The sequence below is a fragment of the Paramisgurnus dabryanus genome, chromosome 9 (assembly GCF_030506205.2).
Source record: "Paramisgurnus dabryanus chromosome 9, PD_genome_1.1, whole genome shotgun sequence".
In the NCBI taxonomy this organism is placed as follows: Eukaryota; Metazoa; Chordata; class Actinopteri; order Cypriniformes; family Cobitidae; genus Paramisgurnus; species Paramisgurnus dabryanus.
Window position 1 is genome coordinate 3,362,532 of NC_133345.1, and position 13,867 is coordinate 3,376,398.

The following is a 13,867-nucleotide window of genomic DNA, read 5'->3' on the forward strand; positions in this document are numbered from 1 at the left end:
TGACTTTGACATTAAAACTTGACTTGACAAACTCTGTGCACAGACAAAAATAACATGGCTTGAGGCATTACCAATTGCATTAATGTCTATTCGCTCTTCTGTTAACAGGATTACTGGTTTCACCCCATTTGAATTGCTTACAGGTCGTCAGTTTCCAGGTCCAAGGAATGCCCTGGTGCAGGATCCCATCCTGCCTCTAACCCATGCCGCTTACTTTGTCAAACTAACTGCTCTGATTAAACAGGCTACCAAACAACGAAATTGTGAGAACGACCCAGCTGTTAAAAATGATGATTGGGTTTCTAACAGACACAGGTGTGGACCTGAGGACTCAGGTCCAAGAGAGGGAGAGTGTTGAAAGTGAAAGTGAATCAGCTGGAATACAGAGAGGACAAACAGGAAGTGAAACATCAGTGGTAACACTCACACAACACCAACAACAAAGTCAACAAACACACTGTAAAATTGTGCATAAAAAAGGTGACATTTTTTCCAGCCCAGTAACAGAACCCCTAGCACACTGTGTGAGCACAGATTGTGCCTACGGAGCAGGTATAGCCGTACAGTTCAAAGCGAAGTACGGTACACAAAAGGTTGTAAGACAGAACAAACACACAGGTGAATGTGCAGTTACCCATGAGGACGACGGCAGATTGATTTTTCATTTAATAATAAAACAAAATTGTACTGATTTACCAACATATGAGAATTTTACCTACAGCCTCAGATGTATGAGAGAGTGGTGTGAGAAAGAAAACATAACAAGTGTATCCACTCCCCGGCTGGGGTGTGGCCTGGATAAATTGGTTTCCACAAAGTGCTGGAAATCCTGACAGAAGGGTTTAGAGACCTGAATATCACAATTGCCATATATTCATTATAACCTGATTAACATTTTAATGCTTAAGAGTTTTGAGTTTTCTATAATTATTACATTTTACATTACTGTTGATTTTCTTAAAGTTTCGTATAATATTATAGTTTACTTTTCCTGTGTGGATTTGAGTCCACAAGAATGAAGTTGTACAGAACCTCGAGGAGGATGGAGAAGAAAATGTGTGACCTCTTTCAGAGGTCAAGAGAGGGAATTGTGGGATTTGATTTTGTTTTACTAATCGTGCTGTTTATAATCTTAATTAATGTGTATTGTTACAACAAAGATTTCTGTGCTGAGTACAAGAAAGTTGTCTGTGTGGTTTCGGTTGGGGGAGAAACAGCATATGCTGAGGAATGTACGTCTGGAAATTGTTAAGATAAGAGAGAGGCCTGAGGGGGAAAAGTAAACAGGCAACCATGTTATTAACCAATGCTTTAATATTCACAGGATAAAATATGCAATGTATTTCTTACTTAATCAGTATTAATCATTGAATAATTGATGTAATAAATATAAGATGTTGTCTTTGATAAATTTGTATTAACCAATGAAATGAAGGTTGCATACAGAATAACTTAATGGGGGCATGGCAGCTCAACCTTGAAGAACAGAATCTCCTGTGCTTGTTCTTTGTGTGTGTGTGTGTGTGTGTGTGTGTGTGTGTTTTCTTCCCTAACAGATGGTTTTTAATAATGATTAAAGTGTTTGCTTAGAAGTAGTATTGCAGTAAAAGATTTAATATGTGTTTATCTATCTAAAGAAGTTAATGTGTGCCTTATTCATATAACAATAGGTTACTTTCGTAACCCCGGTTCTCTGAAACATCGAGTGGAGAGATCCACCTATGGGAAGGGCATCCGTACCTGACCTCTACAGAAGCATCCAATTGCACCAAGTCTGGCTAGACAGACAGAAGCGTGCAACCAACGCCAGGTAAGGCCACACCCTCTTACCTGCTGGCATATAAGGCCAATGCGCGCTGCTCCTCCTCAGTAAGTGTATTCGCTTCTCGTGCGGCAAGCGGGGCAAAGCTGGTGGATCTCTCCACTCGATGTTTCAGAGAACCGGGGTTACGAAAGTAACCTATTGTTCTCTTTCATCATCTCGTGTTCGAGATCCACCTATGGGAGAGACATGGACAGCTCCCCGATTGCCCAACACACTCGCAGTGAGGCATGACAGCCAGTATAAAAAATGGAACGGTCAGCCCCGGGGGGGCGGTGCCCGACACGTCCCATAATAATGTGCCCCACGCACAAGTGGCTGTGGTGCGCATGCAAGGCAGAAATTATGTAAAAAACACACCATAGGGAAACCCAAAAATGCAAAAAACTAACTAGAGCAGAGATGTGAATGCATGCTTGGTAACATGAACGAGCTCAAAACCCGTATGCGCTTTGTTCCTACTAAGACAACAGTAGGAAAAGGTGTGCAGCAGTGAAGGGCTATGATGACCCTACACCCAAAACGGAATGTGCTACTGAGGTTTTAGTAACATCCAACCGATAATAACGCACGAATGTGTGGGGAGAAGCCCAGCTCGCAGCAGAGCAGATGTCCTGCAGTGACACTCCCCTAAACAAAGCCCAAGAGGTGGCCACGCCCCTCGTAGAATGAGCTCTGATATTCCCAGGTGGTTGCACTCCCTTCGATTCGTATGCCAAGGCAATCGCGTCCACAAGCCAATGTGAAAGGCGTTGCTTAGATACGGGATTCCCTCTGTGAGGGGGCGCCCATGAAATGAAGAGCTGGTCACTTTTCCGGAAAACCCTAGTCCCGTCGATATACGTCTGTAATGCACGAACAGGACATAAAGCATTAAGCCTCTGATCCTCCGCAGAGGAAAAAGGAGGAGGGTGAAAAGCGGACAGCTCCAGCACCTCCGATTGGAACGCAGGGAAGCACTTAGGCATAAATGCCGGGTTAGGTTTAAGAAAAACCTTATCTCCACTCAGAGAGAATTTAGTGCATGAAGGGTGTACAGAAAGTGCATGCAATTCGCCAACACGTTTTACTAACGTTAGAGCCAAGAGTAGAGCTACTTTAAAAGACAGCAGCTTAAAGGAAATTACACCCAGGGGCTCAAAGGGGTATTGAGACAGGGCGTCCAGCACCATGGAGAGGTCCCATTCAGGGACAGACTTCCTGATGACTGGCAAAGAACGACGGGCACCCTTCAAAAATCTGCAGATTAAAGGGTGCTGCCCGACAGTAGAGCCATCAAACCCTACGTGACAAGCAGAAATAGCCGCCAAGTAAACCTTAATTGTGGAAAAAGACCTGCCTTTATCCATAAGGTTTTGTAAGAAACGTAAAATCTCAGGGACTGAGCACTGATAAGATATGAGATCATGCTCATTACACCACCCTTCAAACACTTGCCACTTACAACCATATAAGGACCGTGTAGAAACGGCTCTGGCATTTTGAATAGTAGCAATTACGCGCGGGTGTAATCCCAGCGCGTTTAAGTTTGTCCTCTCACGGGCCAAACCCAGAGAGCCACCCTGTCCGGGTGTGGGTGATAAATTTCCCTGTTCGCTTGAGACAACAGGTCTGTGCGGAGGGGGAGGGGCCACGGCCGGGCATATAGCAGAGGGATTATTTCTGCCAACCACTGAGATTTGGGCCATCTGGGTGCCACCAGAAGGAGAGACAAGCCTCTCTCTCTCACTCTGGACAGTGTGGGAATTATAAGGCACAGAGGGGGGAAGCGTACAGCAACACTTCGGGCCATGGGTGGGCCAGTGCATCCACCCCGAGGGGTGCGTCCGAGTCCTTTAGCGAGAAGAACATAGGACAATGGGCATTTTCGCGCGAGGCAAACAGATCTACGGTTGCCTGTCCGAATCGCCTCCATATCGCACACACCACTTGCGAGTGGAGACGCCAGTCCCCGTAAAGAGGGTTTCCCCTTGACAGAAGATCCGCGCCCCTGTTCAGAATTCCCGGAACATGAGTCGCGCGTAACAACAGAAAAACCCCCTTGCTCCACACTAACAGCTTGTGAGCTAGATTGTGGAGTTTCGATGAGCGCATACCGCCCTGGCGATTGATGTATGCCACAGCTGTAGTATTGTCGCAGCGAACGAGCACGTGATGCCCCTGCAGACGCAGCAGAAAATGATTCAGAGCTTTCCATATGGTAAGGAGCTCCAAATAATTTATGTGCGCTGAACGGAGACCGCCCGGCCACAGCCCGTTCACCGTTCTGCCCTCCTGGGTTGCACCCCACCCCGTTAGGGACGCATCTGTCGTCACGACTTTTCGCAGCATAACTGTTCCCAAGGGTGTCCCCTGTGCGTAAAAGTCTGCGTTCCTCCAGCAGCGCAGAGCTGCCGAACAGGTGCGCGTCACTGTGACACCGCGACAGAGATCGCGTAACGGGCTGAAATGTAGTGACAAAACCCATTTCATGAATGGTCTCATTCTCAGGAGACCCAGAGGCAAAACCTGAATAACCGAGGCCATAAGACCCTGTAATCTGAGGCATGAACGATACTGCACTCTCTCCCCCTCTCTGAACTGTGACACACAATTCATTAAAGCGCGGACGCGCTCCTGAGAAAGATGCGCTCGCATGGAGACCGAGTTCAGTTCCAACCCCAGAAAAATCACACTCTGACTGGGTGTGAAATTGCTTTTGTTCACATTCACTCTGAAACCCAGGGACGTGATATGAGAGAGCACACGGTGGGTTTCCCGCTGCACTTTCTCTTTCGACTCGGCTATGATGAGCCAATCGTCTATGTATGTCAAAATCCATAGACCTGACATTCTTAGAGGGGCGAGAGCCGCCTCCGTGCACAGACAGAACGTCCGAGGGCTGAGAGAGAGACCGAAAGGAAGAACTGTGAATTCGTAACATATGTTCTGATATGCGAAACGCAGAAACTTCCTGTGAGGCGGATAAATGCTTATGTGGAAAAAAGCATCCTTCAGATCGACCGAGGTGAACCAGTCGTTCTGTTTTATTGCTCGGGCCAGAGAACCGTGGTTTAACATTCTGAAATTGTATTTCCTTAAATGTTTGTTCAACACTCGGAGGTCTAAGATAGGGCGGAGAGAACCGTCCTTCTTTGGAACCAGGAAATAACGAGAATAAAACCCCTGATTTATCAGATCGGGGGGCACCACCTGAATCGCTCCTTTTATTAGGAGAGAGGAGATTTCCTCTGTCAGAATGTGAGCGGAATTCTCCACTGTGTGAGAGAAGAGAATACCGTTGAAAAGCGGGGGTTTTCTGACAAACTGTAGTCTGTAGCCCTGCGTGATTGTTCTCATGACCCAATCGGGCGCTGCTACCGTCCGCCAGGCTGGCTCGTGACTCGCGAGAGTCTCTATCAGCGCCGGGATGCGCAGCTCAACTGGTGAGCGGCCGGTTGACTCATTTGTGATGCAATGGCGCCATCTAGCGGACAAACAGGGGGCGACATGCGTGGGTTCAGAGAGAGATTTTCTCTCTGTAGAGAGATGTCCTCTCTCTGAAACGAATTCATTCAATTCGTTTGTTTTATTGTGTTTATGGTATTTTTTGTGTGTTTTGTGTTGGGGAACACTTGGGCCGAAGCCTTTATTTGTTGGGTGAGGGGAACAATGTTTGTGCTTATTGTACATTTCCTCACAACTGACCCCCTGAACGAGGGGGGAGAACACACGTCCACCGAAAAAACGGGCTGGGCAGCCTCTTGAGGGGGGTGGTCGACCCCATCGTGAGAAAACCTCCGTCTCTTAGACGGAAGCTCTGGGGTTAAAGGAGAGTCCGATGGGCTCGTGGCCCGTGAACAAGGACCCCGTACCCCACACGGATGAACATCAGGCCGGCCGCTTGCGTTTCGGGATGTTAGGGGTCGGGTTGGGGGGTTTCCCTGCCGCAGCCGCAGCAGGGGGGGGGGTTTCCCCAGGGTTTAGCAGGTGGTGGGTTACCTTGCCGTGGGGGGGGTTTGTTGCAAGGTCTTTCCTTACTGTGATGCGGGTTCCGACCCGTAGCAGGGGGGTTAGAGAAACGAGCAGGGGGAACCTGACGTGTGTTTGCCTTCCTGGGAAGGCAGAGCTTGAAAGCTTCGTCCTCCTTCTTTTTGTCATCACACCGTTGCTGCATCAAAGCCACGGCGGGGCCGAAAAGAGCCTGGCCAGGCTCAACCGGCGCACCAGCGATCCGCCTCTTCTCACTGTCGGGAAGGCCCGACAGGTTGAGCCAAAGCGCACATTCCCCTGCCACGGAGAGCGCCATAGAACGCCCGCAAGCCTGGACAGCCTGTCGAGCGTTACGGAGAACAAGGTCGTTAACCGTGAGGATCTCCTTCCATAAGGTCGGCGAGGGAATCCCCTTGTCTAGCTGGGCCCCCAAGTCATCCAGATTCTCCGCCTGGTAGGCGGAAAGGAGCGAGGAAACGTTGAGGGCCCTTACCGCCAGGGCTGAGGACTTGTAAGAGGCCTGCAGAACCGACGCAAAAAAACGGTCCATTTTATTCGGTAGGACCGGCTTCGGGGGAGCGAGCAGCCCACCCTGGACGGGGTTGAGGTGTCTGGCGATCGAAGGCTCGACAGTGGGCGGGTCGCCCAGGCCGTGAGCCGCCATATCCTTAACCTCGAGGCCTGCGAGACCGTGTTTCAGGTCCAGCGGGTCGTTCCAATAGTGCTTCATGTGTTTTGCGCACGCAGGAAGAACGGGAAAAAGTTGTTTCCTTGGGCCAGGAGGGGGTCCCAGCACTTTCCCATCATAAATGTCCCTCTCTTGGTCGGTGGCGCTCTGTGGAACCGGCCACTCGATTTTGAGCCGCGCAGCCGCGCGCTCACACACCTCGAGGAGAATGGACTGGGGTAAAGCCGCGGTGGGATTAACCTGGGAAGCACAAGAGGGCGGGATGGCCTCCTCGTCCTCTGAGGTCCCAAGAAGGTCCACGTCGTCAGCGTCGCAGGAACCGGCCGGTTCGCCTGCTAACGCAGCAATTTCCCGGACGATGTCCTCTTCTGGGAAAGCAGGATTGGGCATGTCGGCCCAGCTGAGGGAGGACGTGCCTTTGGATGTTTCCGGTGGCGCGTCCGCTTCACCAAGCCCCTCATCCGAACCAGAAAGGCCATCGTCTCCACACTGGGTCGCAGCAACTTTAAGACGGCGCCGCAGCAGCTTTTTCGGCAGCGAAAGGCAATGGCTGCAATTCTCCGGGTTAAGCAGAGCTTCCTCTGCATGCTTGAGGCCCAAGCAAACCACGCAGAACTCGTGAGAATCTTTTGCGGTGATTAAAGCTCCACACGCGGCCGGGCATGCCCGTGATGAAGACTTCCCGAGAGTGGCGGAAGCTTTCGAAAGCGACATCCCAGCGAAAAATACGGAGAAATCCGTGGCGGGCAGCCGTGGATGAGGGGAAGAAAAGGAAGCACGAGCGTGGGCGGCTCGAAGATGCATGAAGAAAAAGACACAGCTACCCATACAAAAATGTAATATATGGCCATATATGTACTTATATTTTACATAGTATGACATATATCTATACATATATTTGACTTATCTGAGAACACAATATATGCCTGCAACATATATGAACATTTATATGTCCAAACATGTGAAAAAAATATTTGGTTTCATCAATATATGATACCATATATCTGCATATATTACAGTATAGTATTGGTTTCTCGCATATATGGACAATATTAATTATAAATATGTGACATACATATTTGTTTTCCACATATCTATACATATATTTGACTTATCTGAGAACACAATATATGCATGCAACATATATGAACATTTATATGTCCAAACATGTGAAAAACATATTTGGTGTCATCAATATATGATACCATATATCTGCATATATTACAGTATAATATTGGTTTCTTGCATATATGGACAACATTAATTATAAATATGTGACATACATATTTGTTTTCCACATATTTAATAAATTTATGTAAACATACATGCATGTGATACTGATGCATTTTTAAAGCTGTGGCATATGGTTATGGTACTTTGTGGATGTATTTGTCAAAAATGACAAAGAAAGCACTGCATTATTGTATTAAAAATACTATATTATGAAGTCCTGTTAGTTTTGTGACCTAAAGACCCCCCCAGGATCACCATCAGACAGGTTTTTGCTTTTATACAGCAAGTAAAAATTATCTGGTCAGATCATCTTTAAATATGTAAGTGAGTGTTCAAGAAGATTTGAAATGTATGATCATTATGGGGAATCAACAGCTATTTTAATTACTTTGAACAAAAATGACTGCATTAGTTCAGAAAACTGCCAGCTAAGTCTGTGTATATTAACAAACAGTGATAAGTTGATACTGATTATTATTAATAATCACAAATCAATTACATTATTATTTTTATTTTATTATTTTATTTTATTTTAGTTTTTTATTTTATTTGTGCAGGGATTGGTAAAGTTAATAAATAAATAAATAACCAAATGTTATTTTTTGGTTGCTTTTATATCTTTTAGTATAGTGTTTGTTAAGCAAATTTACATATTATTATTATTATTATTAAATCGTGTTAAATGTATTGCTTAATTAATAATAAATAGTCAAAAGAACATAATAAAAACTTCCTCCACTGCCTATTGAATGCGCTACACCCAGTCCAGTAGGAGGCGCTAATGACCCTTCAGTTGCCAATCGCCACTCAGGCCAAAAGCGCAGAAGAGCAGAAGAACAAAAATGACCGGGAAAATCTGACAGGACTGAGAAGATGACAACAGCACAGCGGGGTTTTAGAAGTAAGTTTAAAATATTTAATATATTTTGCATAAGTTTCTTGCTGTCTAGTTTGTTACAGCCTAATTAATCATTACTGTTAGGGGAGGTTTGCAAGTTTTTGTCGTAGTAATCTTGTAGCTTGCGGTTTACTATGGTTTGATCCTTAATTTTTCTTGGGTGTTTTTGTAAATATGTCTTAATTTAATGTTATTGCACAATGCACAAAACTGTTCAGAATCTTTCAGTTTATATTATTCTGGTTAACCTTATGAAGCATGTTCTTAAAGGAACAGTGATTAATAAGGCACTTATTTATGCAGTTAACTCATAATTTACAAAATACAATTTGTTTAAAACAGTCACTTGAGAAATAATTCTAGAAAAATAACGTGTACAGACATTTTCACAGACATTGTTAATGTAACTGTTACATAAATACAGCTTTCTGGCAACAGGTGGTGTGTTTTAGATAATATATTTAAAAGGTTCATATCTAATGCATTTTGACATTCCTTATATTTATCTTTATGTAAGAGTTATACTTTTATTTTAGTGAGAGGGTTATGTTTGTGTTTAAGCAGACATTGCAAGCAGGCAAGCACTTATAGCTTGACATGGCTGAAGTCAATACTACCTCACCAAAATTACAACTAATGTTTGGCTTAAACCTTGCCTAATCGCAGTGTTTTTCCCTTTTATTATTTCTCTTTTTGTAGGCCCATCAGAGTGATTTTCTGAGTTCTTTCACATATGCTGTATGGTAAGAGTGAATTTCTGCCAGTTGATACCGGTGACAGGTGTAAATTATTAAGTTTATCTTTGTATTTTTTTATTAAAGGTCAGCGAATGGATGGATTATCCAGTCGCGGTACATAATAAAAGGTAAATGGCAAGTAATTAAGTAATGTACTAAATGTATAAACTGTAGTGTATTCAGTAGCTACTAATCTCACATTACCTCTATCACTCTCTAAAAGACTTGACTGAGTTAGAAGAAGCTGAGCGACTCTTCAGAGTGAAGATGTTATGGTAATGTAAATCTTACGTTTTTATATTGTAGTTATATATAATATATCAGAGACAGCACGTCATTTTAACCCTGTTTTATGGTTAAAGGGGTTTTGCACCCTAATGGCGCTTTTCCATTGCATAGTACCCTACAGGTAAGGTCAAGTCAGCTCACTTTACTTTGGCTTGGTTAGCTTTTCCATTGAGGGAGGGATTATAGGGGTGTCAAATGTATATAGCACGACATTCGTTGCTCGACTAATCGAGACTGTTTTCTAAGATGGCTCCTGTCTGTATACGAGTAATGTATTATCTTTATAAAGGATCTTATTAGGGCTGTCACTTTTGAGAAAAATCAAGCACACATATCCCGCGCTTGAGCGTGTTTCTGAAAAGTAATCGTCACTGACAACAAGCACACATACATAGCCTATGTATGCGCGTGTGCATATACATTAACCCTGCTCGTGTTGTTTGCTTGACTGTTTTAAATGATAGAGAGCACAAACCATTGATATTTGAGAAATAAAACTTAACGCTGAGTTAAGCAGATCTTACTTCACTCTGTCGTCTATGTGACATGCGACAGTAAGCACGTGATCATTTTAAATCAGTTTACAAGACAAATGCTGTTGTTGTTTAATATAAAAAGTTTACATCAGGGCTTTGAACCTGAATTTTTTTCCCCAATTGGTTCGTTCCAAACAGAAACAGTATTTTAACGTTTCCGGTTTTTGGTTCAACCCTAAAGTTGACGTTCCTGAACCGGTTAGAACAAAAAATAAAGTTCCCGAACCGGTTAATAACGTCCATGTCAACTGTGGGACATAAAAATAAGTAGGCTGATCATTAGGATATTAAACTTAAGAAAAATGATGTAGACTAATAAGTTAAGGCTCTATCGTGTCATCGAACATTAAAAAGGCTAAATTATGTAAGCGGCATAACTGACATGCCTACATTTGTTGAATGAGTGCACTTAAACACACGCACACACACACAGACGGAGGACGAATTCCAAACGGCGCTTCAGGAAGAAGATGCTGCATAAACAGTCGCTCCACATAAAGTGAAAATTACGATGTTTTTCAGTGCTTTATTCGCCAAATGTATTTTATACATCAAGAGTTCTGATCTTTGAAGGGCATAGGGATAATCATGTTTGATTGGAGTTAGGGCTGTAACTTTTGAGTAAAATCAAATTCGAACGGATATCGAATGTCATGCAATGGATCCGAATATATGCAAATATCTAGGTGCCCCCCGCGCTCATCAAAAAAAAAACACCATAATGGAGATTCAATCACAAATTTATTAACAGTGACAGTCCTAAACAGGACTGTCTGAATTACTTTTTTTACTTTTGAAACGGCAGGTAATCAACTTATAAATAACAACTTATATGAAAAAACTATTCAGAACAGGTACAGACAATAACTTAAACAGCAGCAGGAAGCCCAAACGGAATTCGCGCCCGCAGATTTCGGCGGAAAACTCAGCGGATTTAATGCGCGTCATTGACAAGCAAACATATCCCGCGCTTGAGCGTGTTTGTGAGAAGTAAGATCTTTGACAACAAGCACACATACATAGCCTATCCCACGCGTTTGTGAGCCGTCATTGACAAGTACATTAACCCTGCGCGTGCTGTTTGCTTGACCGGTTTTAATGATAGAGTGCACAAACCCTTTGATATTTGAGAAAAAAATTAAACTTACCGCTAAGTTAAGCAGATCTCACTTGACTCTGTTGTCTATGTGACGCGTGACAGTCAGCACATGATCATTTCAAATCCGTTTACAAGACAAATGCTGTTGTTGTTTAATATAAAGTTTACATTGCATTGTAAAAATGATGAAAGTATCTTCATACATGCTAATTTCATAATGTGAACGTATTAGCACAAGCTTTTTATTCTGCTATAATATTTAATATAAACAATAATATGTCATTTTATATACAAACTATAATTCTATCTTAACATGCACATTAGGTTCATGTTGGTCCAATTTGATTCCCTTTCTTGCGCACAGTTGCCGTCGTTGGTCTCACTCTCAGCCTCCTTCCTATTACAAGGTGTTACGTAAAAAAATGCGCTACACATGGTATTTTAAAAACCGGATGGTTTATTTATAGTTCGAATACGGATATTTCACATCTTGTTCGAATGCATATTCGAATATCGAATAAAAAGTGACAGCCCTAATTGGAGTTGGACTGGACACATTCAAATCCATGTGCGTCTGTGTGTACAGAAAATTGTTTATTTTAGCGCCTTTTGTGGTTAAATTGTTTAAAATCACTTAAGTGTTAACATTTGCAAGCCTTTGAAACACGTGCAAATGATCAACTTTCACCCTATTTAAATTTGCATATTAATCCGCAAATCGCATGCGAGCCGAACTGTGGGTCGTGATCTGTACAGATCACTGACCAACTGCGATCCGTTACACCACTAATTAGTATTAAAAAAAACAAACAAACATCTTGAGATACTTGGTAGCCTACAATATTAACCTCTTATGATTGAGCATTAGAGACTTGGGCTTGAGTAGGCTACCTGCTGGTGGCAAGCTTCTCATTTCTCTGAGTCAACGACGACCGGAAGTGAACTTCACAGAGTCCAATTGCACAGAAATCTTGTCAAAGAACTGAAAAAAATAACGTTATTGACCGGTTACCATTATTTTCAATTAATGGTTTTGTTCCAGAACATATATTTTTGGAAAGTTTCTGGTTTTGTTTCTGTTCTTTGCAAAACATCAAAAGTTTCTGGTTTTCTTTCCTTGAACCTGTTCAAAGCCTTTGTTTACATTGCGTTGTAAAAAAGATTATGAAATTCTTCATACATGCTAATTTCATAACGAAAATGTATTAAAGGGACATTCCACCTTTTATGAAAATATGCTCATTTTCCAGCTCCCCTAGAGTTAAATATTTGATTCAATCCAATCCATTGAATCTGATCAGACCATTATCATCGTGCTTAAAAATAACCAAAGAGTTTCAATATTTTTCCTATTTAAAACTTAAGACTCTTCTGTAATTACATTGTGTACTAAGACCGACGGAAATTAAAAGATGCTATTTTCTAGGCAGATATGGTTAGACCTATACTCTCATTCTGGCGTAATAATCAGTGACTTTGCTGATGTAACATGGGTGCAGCAGGCGTAGTGATATTACGCACTGCCCGAAAATAGTCCCCTGCCATTGAAAGTAACCAAGGGGACTATTTTCGGGCAGTGTGTAATATCACTACGCCTGCTGCAGCCATGTTACATCAGCAAAGTCACTGATTATTATGCCTGTTTGAGAGTATATTTTCTCGGTAAGAATCAAATGTTTAACTCAGGGGAGCTGAAAAATTAGCATATTTTCAAAAAAAGTGGAATGTCCCTTTAACACAAGCTTTTTATTCTGCTATAACACTATAAACAATAATATATGTAATTTTATATACAAACTATAATTCTATCTATCTGGTTCGTGTTGGTCCAATTTAATTCAGAGCACTTGATTGATTTGGTGTTTTCATTTTCATTGTAAGCCTTTAAAAAGTAACTATTTTAGATGCAATTTTGTAATATTTACGGCTTAAATTCTCTTATATATTTTAAAAAAAATTTAAAATCATTCCGCAGAACTATCCAAAAAATTACCCAGGTTCCTTAACTGCTGTGCTACCACCACCCCTTTCGGCTTAGTGCCTGCTTTCGAACCACACCCGTGGAGATATCTGCCAACAAATGGACAATCATTCATGGGGCTACAGAATTTTCAATGTATGTGTTCAAATTCACAATCTGCGTAAAAAAATATAGTTTCGATGAGAGGTGGTGGAGGGTGGTGTTTGGCACTATGACCCTATCTCGCCTGCAAATTAAATAGGTGCAAAACTGGCCGCCATGCTTGCACTAAGTGTGGCCTTACTTGCCTATTCACGTACTTTGTCACTTAATTTTACGGACTTGCACTAGAAGAAACTGCAATAAAGTTTTTTTTATCTTTGTGATAAGTTTATCCACCAGTGTTTTGTCTGCTTTATACCTAAAACTTTTTCTTTAAAATTTACCTTCTCAGATGCAGTTATGTCAAAGCACTCGTTTCGGCTGGCAAGATTGGAACAGAACCTGAATGGGAAGATGGCAGAGCTAAGACTGGCAATTTCCAGGAAAAATGTTTACTAAAAATGAGTGTGTTTTTCCCCAGCGAGTGAGTTTGGGAATGTTTTAAATGTGTCTAGAAGTTTGAAAATGTAAT

At 42.6% G+C, this 13,867-nt stretch overlaps 1 long non-coding RNA gene and 1 pseudogene across 1 annotated transcript; one reads left to right on the plus strand and one right to left on the minus strand.

The window, feature by feature from the left end:
- Positions 1–3,238: 3,238 nt before the first annotated feature.
- Positions 3,239–7,196, minus strand: LOC135752864 (uncharacterized; annotated as a pseudogene).
- A 1,349-nt stretch (positions 7,197–8,545) lies between these two features.
- On the plus strand, positions 8,546–13,867 carry LOC135752860 (uncharacterized). The gene is made up of 5 exons (XR_010533352.2): positions 8,546–8,616; positions 9,313–9,356; positions 9,435–9,478; positions 9,574–9,625; positions 13,688–13,867. It is a non-coding gene; the product is annotated as an uncharacterized lncRNA (long non-coding RNA).